The following is a 10,437-nucleotide window of genomic DNA, read 5'->3' as shown; positions in this document are numbered from 1 at the left end:
ATCCACCAGGAAGATATGAAAGCACATGTGGAATCTCATTTTCTGTAATTCATATTAATATATCACTGAAAAATGAAATCATATCTTGAACTAAAGAGGTACCTTTTATTTGAGTTGTTAATATTTATATAAAGTTTACATTGTGTATAGAAATTATTACTTTAGCCTGAAATTGATTTTTCTAATACAATAGTTCATTTTTGTTTGTACGACTCAGCAGAATGATGTTTCTTTGGCCCTGTACCATGTTGATTTCATATCCTGGGCACAGCCAGGCTGAGGATGTCTTGAGAACAGTCATGAAAAGACAGAAAACAAATGTAATTTCTGTCTTTGGGCACTGTGTGGATGAGTCTCTGGGTGTTTATTTTATGTGACACCATTCTCATGGTGTTGCTTTCTTTTCTACTTTCTTTGAGAGAACACCTCAGAAATTCAGGCAAAACAGTTGGGCCTTATAAGGATCCTGGAATGGTGTTCTGACTAGAAGTTGAGTTTCTCTACTGAGTGTTTCTGACATCTCTCTGGCTCACTGTAGGTCACTCTTGCTCCTGCCCACCATGGATCTGAATCTCTTTGATTATATGGAGCCAGGGAACTTCTCTGACTTCCCTGCATCCTGCTAGACACGGTGCAGTGCCCTGTCATGCCCTACAAGGGAATCCTTCATGCCCTACATGCTTTCCTTCATCTACATCTTCATCTTCTTGATCGGCATGATTGGCAACACTGTGGTGGTTTGGGTGAACATCCAGGCCAAGACCACAGGCTACGACAGCCACTGCTAAATCTTGAACCTTGCCATCGTGGACCTGTGGGTGGTCCTCACCATCCCAGTCTGGGTGGTCAGTGTGGTGCAGCACAACCAGTGGCCCATGGGTGAGCTCACCTGCAAGGTCACACACCTCATCTTCTCCATCAACCTTTTGGCAGCATCTTATTTCTCACCTGCATGAGCGTGGACCACTACCTCTCCATCACCTACTTCACCAGCACCTCCAGTCACAGGAAGAAGATAGTGTGTTGCATCCTGTGTGTCCTGGTGTGGCTGCTGGCCTTCTGTGTGTCTGTGCCTGACACCTACTTCGTGAAGTCCATCACATCTGCTTCCAACAATGAGACCTACTGCTGGTCCTTCTACCCAGAGCACAGCATCAAGAAGTGGCTGATCATGGAGCTTGTCTATGTTGTCTTGGGCTTCACCATCCCCTTCTACATCATAGGTGTCTTCTACCTAATGCTCACCAGAGCCATCGTGGTGTCAGGTGACCAGGAGAAGCACAGTAGCTGAAAGATCATCTCCTAAATGGTGGTCTTCCTGGTGTGCAGGCTCCCCTACCATGTGGTGGTGCTGCTGGACATCTTCATCCTGCACTACCTCCCCTTCACCTGCCAACTGGAGAACGCCCTCTTCACGGCACTGTGTGCCACACAGTGCCTGTAATTGGTGCACGGCTGTGTCAATCCCATGCTATACAACTTCATCCACTGCAGCTGCCAATACAAGCTGATGAAGGCTTTGTCTTCAAGTACTCTGCCAAAACAGGCCTCAGCAAGGTCATTGACACCTCCAGAGTGTCAGAGACAGAGTGCTTGGTGTTGGAGCAGAACACCAAATGACTCAGTTTGCAGTGGCCAGGGACAGGGAGATTGTAAACATGACCTGGGGACACATGGATTCCAGAGGACAGCAAGGAAGCTTTGGAACTGAATGCCCAAGTGACACAAAGAAGAGAAGGTGTGATATTGTGCATCCTTCTCTCCTTCCATGCCACTGCAGCTGTTGCCCAGTTGTGCATTCTGACACTTTTGCAAAGGCAGATCTGTGTTGTGCAACCAGCGCTGTCTCAAAACCAACTTCAGGACAGGATTGCCTGTACAATAGAAGCTTCTCCGTTTCCTGAAATTCTTATATGGTGATTGTATTCAAGTTTTAAGACTTTATTTTCTCACTACTGGCACACCTTATAAATGTATTTGAACGTTAAATATATTTTAAATATCCTGAGTTGGCATTATTTAATGAGCTATAATGCTAGCATACTCAGATGGTAGTACTTGTAAGGTTAGTTTGAATTCAGTTTTGACTAAGAATAATATTGTTAGCCAAATAAAAAAAATATATATATATATATATATATATATATATATAACATATATATGCAAGTCATGGCTGAAATGTTTTATTTGCAATAGTTTTATATCTGTGTGGTGTGTTGTACCAATGCAGGATAGAACAAAATCTGCTGTGTAATGCACTCTGGGACACTAATAATATCATGGAGTTACATTTTAAACAAAAAAACTGTCACAGTCTGAAAATCTGTGCACAAAATGAACAGAGTTCTCTTAATTTTGTAAGTTATTTTTTAATAAAGAACTTTGTTTCCTAAAAGTGCATTCACACCTCATTTGTGAAAGCATGCTTGGCATTGAGACAGCATTTATGATGACAGTACATGGATATGTGGATGTATGTTGCATACACAAGCCAGCTGAATAAACATATTTGAAGAGAGAACCACCATAAAACAAAACCCAGGTGGTTAGTGTAGATGAGCAGCATAAAAGTCTAACATTCAAGCACACTAAATGTTTCTTAGAAGATTTTCAGGTGGTGGTGTGTTGGGGAGAGAGGTGGTGGGTAGTGTGCAGTGAGGTGTCTGTGGAGGCAGAAGCAGTGCAGGAAATGTGTGGCCTGAGTTTGCCTGGTCTCCTGGGCTTCCAGGGCCACTCATCACAGTCCCTCACACTGTCTCTGCTGAGGGTTGGAGGCACAATTGTTGTTTTCCCTTTCTGAGGAGACCTCTGACCAACACTTACTGTGCAGATTTTCTGTATATTCTCTACCAGTTAATTAGAGTGGTTCCCTGTTGTCTACCCCAGGTATGTCCCAAAACCTTGAGACCCAGAGGCACCCAACCCTGTGTGTATAATATGTATGTTTACTATATTTTCTCCTAGATACACAACTATGGTAAGGTTTAATTTGCTAAGTAGACACAGAGATCAACAATAATTACTGAGAATAAAACAGAATAATTATAACATTCTCTAGTAAATGTCATTTAAAACAAGAATTATGTATTTCTGGAATTTTTCATTTAGCACTTTTGGGCTGTGAGTAAGTGAAACTGCAGAAAGTGAAACTGGCTAAGGGAAGACAATTGACTGCCCTTGAGGCCAGGCAATGAGCAGATTTCTGGCTTGTGCATGGCCACAGAAGCCTGCATTGTGACCGTTGTTCAGAAGAGCACTCTCAGAATGGCTGACCTCCATATGGACCACAGGAACTGCAGGCTTCTGCAGACCTGGCTTCTGTTAGAGCTCAGAGAAAGGCCCTTTCCACCTCAGCATGGGTGAGGCCATCTGTGGGCCAGCACCAATGAGGGTCCTCTTGAGAGCCAGGTCTAGTGCTTGTTGGAAAGGCTCTGCACCTGGGCTCATAAACACTCAGCCCAGGGGTCCCTGGGGCTGCAGATGGTGCCATCTGCAGGAGGGAACCTATTCCCTTCCCAGGATGCACAGCCTGAGTTCTGAGGCCAGGGCAGTGGTTGGTTGGCTCCTGTTTACCTGACATACCCAAACCCGCAGGTGTGTGCACTCCTGCCTTGGTCCAAACAGCATAATAGCGGGACAACCTCACACAAACACTGGGATAATAGAACACTATGCTAAAACAAAAGATGAGGGAAAAATAAGGGAAGGGAATGGTGAAGTTGGGGAAATCATTACTCAGTACACATTCTGACCTTGAAAATGGATCCATGTTTACTCTGAGACTTCTAGGGTTCAAATGCATGCAAAACTCCCCAAGCAGTGAATGTAGGTGAGGAGGGAAGGAGGCAGGTATAAATCACAGTCCTCATGCTTAGTTGTGACAGAGATGGAACAAACATGCTGAACTTATTAAGTTCAGTATTGAGGTCCCTCACACTAAGGGCTGACCCCTCCTTGCTTAGGAGTTCAGGTATGCAGTAGGCAGATGCACAGTGCTGGGGGTAGGTGGGGGTCCCTGTCCACTCACAGAGGTCACCTGTGTCACTATACTTTGGGGGTTTCTGTCCCCTGCCACAAGGAATCATAGACTCCTGTCTTATAACTCTGTAGCCCAGGGTGACCACTCAGTTGCTTACCCATAGGCTGAGGTTCAGAGGGTGACAGGAGAGAGACTGTGCCAACAAAGCCCCTCCAGTCTGTGCACAACAGCATGCCCAGCCCTGAGCTACACCATTTTGTAAAGTAGGGGCAGTGTGCCTTGAGCTACCCCCTTGTGAGTGCAAGTGCTGAGAGTCCTTGTCTGGATACATGCATGATCACAAGACACTGAACATGCAGAACTGACCAGGAGGAGTGACCCCAACAGGGTGCAGTGGTGCACATCTGTACCCAAGCCACATGGGAGGCTGAGGTGAAAGGATCACAGGTTCTAGGCCAGCCTGGGCAACTTAGTGGGTTCCTGTCTCAAAAAGGAAAATAAAGATCTGAGGTGCAGCTCAGTGGTAAGTTGCCCAGCTACTGGGTTCAACCATGAGTACCACACACATAGAAATAAGAAAGAAAAGAATAACCCCTGCTGTGCAGCACAAGCATAAGGCACAAATACATGGATAAATTAATCATGTTCATAAAAATCACCACCTGTGAATATTTTAAGTTATCAGATACACATGGACACATGGGTGTATCATACCCATGGGAAACCAGGACCATAAGCCTACCAGGCACTGCAGACCACCTAATCACGCAGCCCTCTCACCTGAACACCAGGAGAGGCTCCTGAGATAGTGACAGAAAGTTGCACACTGACCCACCATCTTATCAGACTCCCCAGTGGATGCATCAGGGGTCAACAGACCAGGAACTCGGGAGACCAGCAGGTGAACCTTTGATGGGCCTTGGGACTTCAGCTAATTCACACTTCCTGCTTAACCCATCCTTGTGAAGCTGACTGCAATCAGGACCCTGGCCTTGACCCTGTGCCATGGGCTTCTTTGCTCTGTGCCCCTGAGTAACCTGCATTTATATCTGCTCCCACGTTGATCTCACTGTGAACTCTTCAAACTCTGTGGCCACTGTTAACCCTTCCTCGGCCATTTTGTGACATCTCTATCTTTGTGTGTTGTGTGGTATGTGCCTTGAGGGTTATTAGTAATTAAGATGGGAATACAGTTAAAGAACATGTGATTGTCGCATCATGACCCCTTGTGAACCCTGAGTACTCAGTGAATTAACGCCAAGGGAATTGGTATAGCTTGTGAATTTGTTGTTACATAGCAAGTACTGACGTCCCAGGACACAAGCATGTACCGCTGTGTTAATGGCACAGATCACTCACAACAGAGGGTAAAGCCTGAAAAGCACCTGGTTTAAGCAGCCTGTGAATTTTGCTTTATAGTAAGCTTCCATCTCCCATGGGGTCAAAACTTACTGTCTCTGTTGCCCCAGGCCTTTGAGACATCTCTGTGTTCTGCCACCTCCAGGGTGCAGGCTCCATCCTGGGATTTCCCAGTGACTAGGTAATACCTGATCCTTCTAGAAATTCCCTTTTCCATCCTGTCTGGGACTCCGAGACTTGCTGATGGATCTCAGGTTATCTGTACCACAAAGCTTTACTCTGAATTAGACTGCAACATCTGTCCTTGGAGTAATGTCAGAGACAGGAGATGCAGGTGAGTGGATGTAGAAGATACAGCAGGGAGAAGATTCATCCTCCAAGATGGAATTGGACCTACATTATACCCCAGATGTGGACATGGAGGCAGTGGAAGAAGTCATGCCAGGTGCAGATCCAGTGGGAGGAGCCTGGGTAGAACTCTGGCCTCCTGGGGATCCAGAGACCAGAGAATCTGAAATTCTTCTGTTGTAGGTTCAACATTTTTGATGTCCAGGTCTTTAAAAATACCAGTCTTTCAAGGTGTCAAGAAAGTTATTACCACCTCAGCCACTGATGACCTCTGGAAACCCAGGTATGGGTGGACAACAGAGCTGGGAAGAAAGGTGCCTTGGTTACCTGGGAGCTTGCTGGAACCACCCTTGTCCTCAAGCGAGGAAAAGTCTCCACACTCACCATTCTCTCCTTGTTGGATGAAGCATCAGAGATCCCCATTGTGACTTTTTCTTGGGAGTCAGTATCAAATGCTTTCCATCTAGATCCACGTGTAACTGACTTGTTTTGATCATACCCTGGGCTTTCTCAAGTGAAGAAGGAAAGTGAGGCACTGAGAATGCTGGATGTGAAACTCCTTAGGCACCAAGGAACCTGTTGTTGTCTGTTCCAGAGCTCTAGGTTCCTTGAGGTCTCCCATGTCTGCTCATCCAGGAACGAGGAATGAGAACACTTGGACATGTGGGTTCATCTCTGGCAGAACATCAAGTTATTGTCAATGCACCTGGAGGCTTCTTTGATCTCCAGGAGGCAGCACCTCAGGGGTCTGGTAGAGTCTACATTCCGTAAGGCTTGGGACTCTGCCACAGTCAGGAGAGTCAGAGGTACAGCCCAAAGTTATCACCACCTACTCTTCTGGGGGAAGGGGAAGCTTTCCCTTTACAAAACATTAATTTCCTTGCTGTGGAGTCAGATGAAGATGGTCTAGCTTCATAGGGTTGTGACTCAGTCCCTGCAAAGTATTTTACATTGTGCCTGTGGCACATACCATCCCTACTTAGGCAGCATGCTCTGTCTGCATTCTCTGGGCATTGTCTGAATTTTTCTTCACAGCAGTGCATTCCACAGTCACAGGGAGAAGCATCCACCTGTGAGCAGTGATATTCATAGATTAGTGTAATATTCATAGATTAGTGTGAGTGAATGGGAATGGAAAATTTTAATCACACAATGGCTTTCAGTTCTTTCCAGTTGCAGAATGTCCCCATCCCACTGTACATAGGTTTCTGAAAGGCACAGGCGGTCTCTTTGAGCCTGAGATCTCCTGATTCTATGCATTGGCACAGGCTGCAGACTCATTTGGCCTGCCAGTCTCTGCAGTAAGAGAGACAGAGGTCAAATTCTAAAGGCCGGAATCTCATGGCCATACCTAACCAGTCAAGACTCAGTGTCTCCTTATATTGTCCCTCTCCTCAACCCAGTTTTTACAGGAGTTTTGAATTATGTACCACATAGCAAACACAGATCTCCTGACCCTGTCACCCACTTGAAGTCTGGCCATAACCCACCTGGTCTGTACACTTAGTTATTGAAGACTTGACTCACTCTCCTCATGCTGTCCTTGAGCATTGGAATAATCTAGAACTGTCCTTAGCTCTTGTGGTTAGACGTGGAGGTGCAGTGGTGGAAGGGCCCAGCTACTGTGCATCATTGCAGGGCCAACTTCAGGGCATAAGTCCTGCTCCAAGTCTCCAGTTGGATCTCAGCCCCCTCACTTCCCCTCTCCTGTCCTGCGTCCCACACTCTCTGACCCAGGATAAGAGAATTGATGTGTGCCTATTTGGGTTGCTATAACTGTCACAGACTGGGTGGCATTTGCATCAGAAATATATTCCCACAGTCCTAGAGACTGAAAAGTCCAGGGTCTTCTGGCAAAACAGGTTTTACCCCAGGCCTCCTATCTTGGCCTGCAGGTGGCCACTGGCTCTGGGTGTGCTCACATAGTTTCTGAGTCTCTTCTTCAACAGACACTAATCCTGCCACATCAGTACCCTGCCCCCATGATTTCACTGAACCCTAATTATTTTCTCAGGTATTTAGATCTCTACTGTCAGGTCAGCCATAGTGGTGGGATATTGGGAGGTGAGACAGTTATTTCTCCTATGTAAAGGTTCATAATCCTTTACACTGAACTTTCTGCTTTGTGTCTGTATCTTGTGGGGACCCTTCTGATACTGCAGTTGGGCAGGGACAAGCCAGTGAGTCCACCTGTGTCTAACAGGAGTCTTCCCTGCTTGGTCCACCATGGACCCCACCACCTACCCCCTAGCTATCCCTCACCTCCTCTTTTTCTGAGATTCCTCTGCTTTCCCTGCCATATCTCTGTCCCTGACCTACTCTTCACACAGTATCCTGGTGCATTTCCCAGGGTGTGGTCCCTCCTGCTGGGCCAGGACTCTTCCTGTGCTTGGCAGGCAGGGTCACAGCCCAATGGCATGAAGAGCTCACAGCCATGACTCTATCATGGAGCTCATCTCCTGGCCCTCGAAGGAAGACACAGGAAAAGGAACAGAGAGAGCTGCTCCTGCAGTTTAGTAGTCATGGTGATGATGAAAGCAAACCACCTTGAGAGCTGCCTCTGGCTGCTTCACATGAATATGTGTTTGTGTGTGTGCTGAGTATGTGCAGTGTGCATGTCTGTGGTGTATGCTGTGTGTGATGTGCATGAATATGGTGTGTGAAAATTATGTATGCTGTGTGCATTTTGTGGTATGTGTGTTGTGTGCTTATGTGTGCATGGATGTGATGTGTACATAGTATATGCTGTGTTCTGTGTGATGTGTGGTACATATGTGGTGGTGTGTTTAGTGTGTGTATGGCATGTACATTTTTCTCATGTATGATATGTACTATGCAAATGTGGTGTTATATCTGTTTTGTTTGTAGTATGTGGTGTAATATATATGTGTAGTTTGCTTGGTGTGTACTGTATGCATGTGGTATATGTAGTGCATAATATGCATGTAGTGTGCTGCATAAGTGGAGTGTTTATGGTGTGTCATGAGTTTTTCTGTCATATTTGGACATAAGAGGCATGTCATTTGTGTAGCATGTGTTCAACATATTTGAACAGTATGTTGCATATGTGTAGTATGAATGGTGTGACTTGTGCGTTGTCATGTGATGTGCATAGTGTGTTTGTGGTGCATTGCATGTATACACATGTAGTATGTGTATGATATGTTGCATAGTTGTAGTGTGCATGGTGGATGTGTTTGTATTTTTTGTGTTGTATGTGCTATATTACATGTTTATTGTGTGTGGTGTGTATGTGGTGTGTGGTGTATTATATGTGGGTACTATGTGCGATGTCTGATTTTCTTGTCTGTGGTATGTGCTTTGTTATTTGTGTGGTATGCATGTGGCCTGTCATATACATGTAGTGTGAATGGTCTCAGTTTTGCATTGTTTTTGCTGTGTGTAGTGTGAGTTGTGTGTTGATCCTGTCATATATGGTGTGAGTTGTGTTGTTCCTGTTGTATGTGGTGTGAGTTGTGTGTTTTGTCTGGAGGGTGAGAGCCAACCTGGTGGCCTTGTGTTCCTGCCCAGCTCCCACTCTCTGTGGTTCGCCCAGGCACCCCTTAACTCACACTGTTCCCTCTGGCACCAGGGCCTGATGCCTCCTGGCAGTTCTGGACCTGCCTCACAGTCAGCAAGAAATGCTGATGCCATACTGCTGATGGTGTCCTGACTGTGACCTCCTATCCCACCACCAGCATCTCAGGGGACCTTTGTGGTATATCCAACCTCCAGCTCCCTGCTGGAACCTGTACAGACACATGGCTTCAGTACCTCTTCCTACAGGGCAATCTCTGCAGGCTGTTTAGTACCTCCAAAATCAGCCTCCTCACAGCCATGCAGTAGTGGATGTCATTCCAGAACTGCACCAGCTCCTTGCTTCTTCCTGGCAACTGGCAACTCTGGAAGAACATGCTGAGACCTGGCTGCCTTAGCAACACTGGCTATTATCCCCCAAAACCAACCTTGGGGTAAGTAGTTAAAGATTGTAAGGAGGGATTAGGTGTGGGTTTGAGTCAAATTATCAGCAAATCTGCAGTGTGTTGAAGCAGGGCAGTGGCTACGCTGCCAACTAAGCTGTAAACAATGACCCTGCAAAACAGGCAGTTCTCAAACTGTACCAAGTGCCTCAGCTTTGCCACCAAGGGATCAGGCCCAAAAACCCACCTTGACTCCTTTTGACCATCCCAACAAAGCATGGTTCTCAGTTGCACAGGTGAAGAATAGAAGGCCTGGAGAGGCCCAGCAATCCAACTTTGGGTGCACAGCAAAGGTGACATCACAGTCAGGACCACAGTGTACTTACCCCAGGGACCAGTGTTTGAAAAACACCTTAAGTGAACAAACATCATCTCTTACTCAGCAAGACTAGGCCCTCAGGTGTGAGGCATGTTCTGAACTCAGTGGGATAAACGGGTCTTTGTCTGTGTTCAGTGACAGCCCACTCTTCCCCAGAATTAAACTAGTGACAAGCTCCAGAAGGTGGAAAAAAGCAAGAACACTGTGTGTACACTATTAATCGAATGACTTTTTCTAACATTTTAATCATGAGAGCATTAAGCAAATGATCTAATTATGTGCAATTAATACTAAAGCTGATTTAAGAATAAATTCTTCAAGTCTGCCTTTGTAATCTCCATTTCTTCTGTCTTTGCTTCATGGGTTTATTGTTTCATTTGTACTGTTGGTGCATATGCTAAGTAAACATATTTTTTTGAAGTAATATAATGTAAGGACTTAAAATAAGAAAC

General features: G+C 45.8%; 1 pseudogene; it reads left to right on the top strand.

The window, feature by feature from the left end:
- Positions 1–560: 560 nt before the first annotated feature.
- On the top strand, positions 561–1,620 carry LOC124973290 (atypical chemokine receptor 3-like; annotated as a pseudogene).
- The last annotated feature ends 8,817 nt before the right edge of the window (positions 1,621–10,437 follow it).

Source organism: Sciurus carolinensis, assembly GCF_902686445.1.
Source record: "Sciurus carolinensis chromosome 14 unlocalized genomic scaffold, mSciCar1.2 scaffold_115_arrow_ctg1, whole genome shotgun sequence".
In the NCBI taxonomy this organism is placed as follows: domain Eukaryota; kingdom Metazoa; phylum Chordata; class Mammalia; order Rodentia; family Sciuridae; genus Sciurus; species Sciurus carolinensis.
This window is presented reverse-complemented; position numbering and strand designations above follow the sequence as displayed.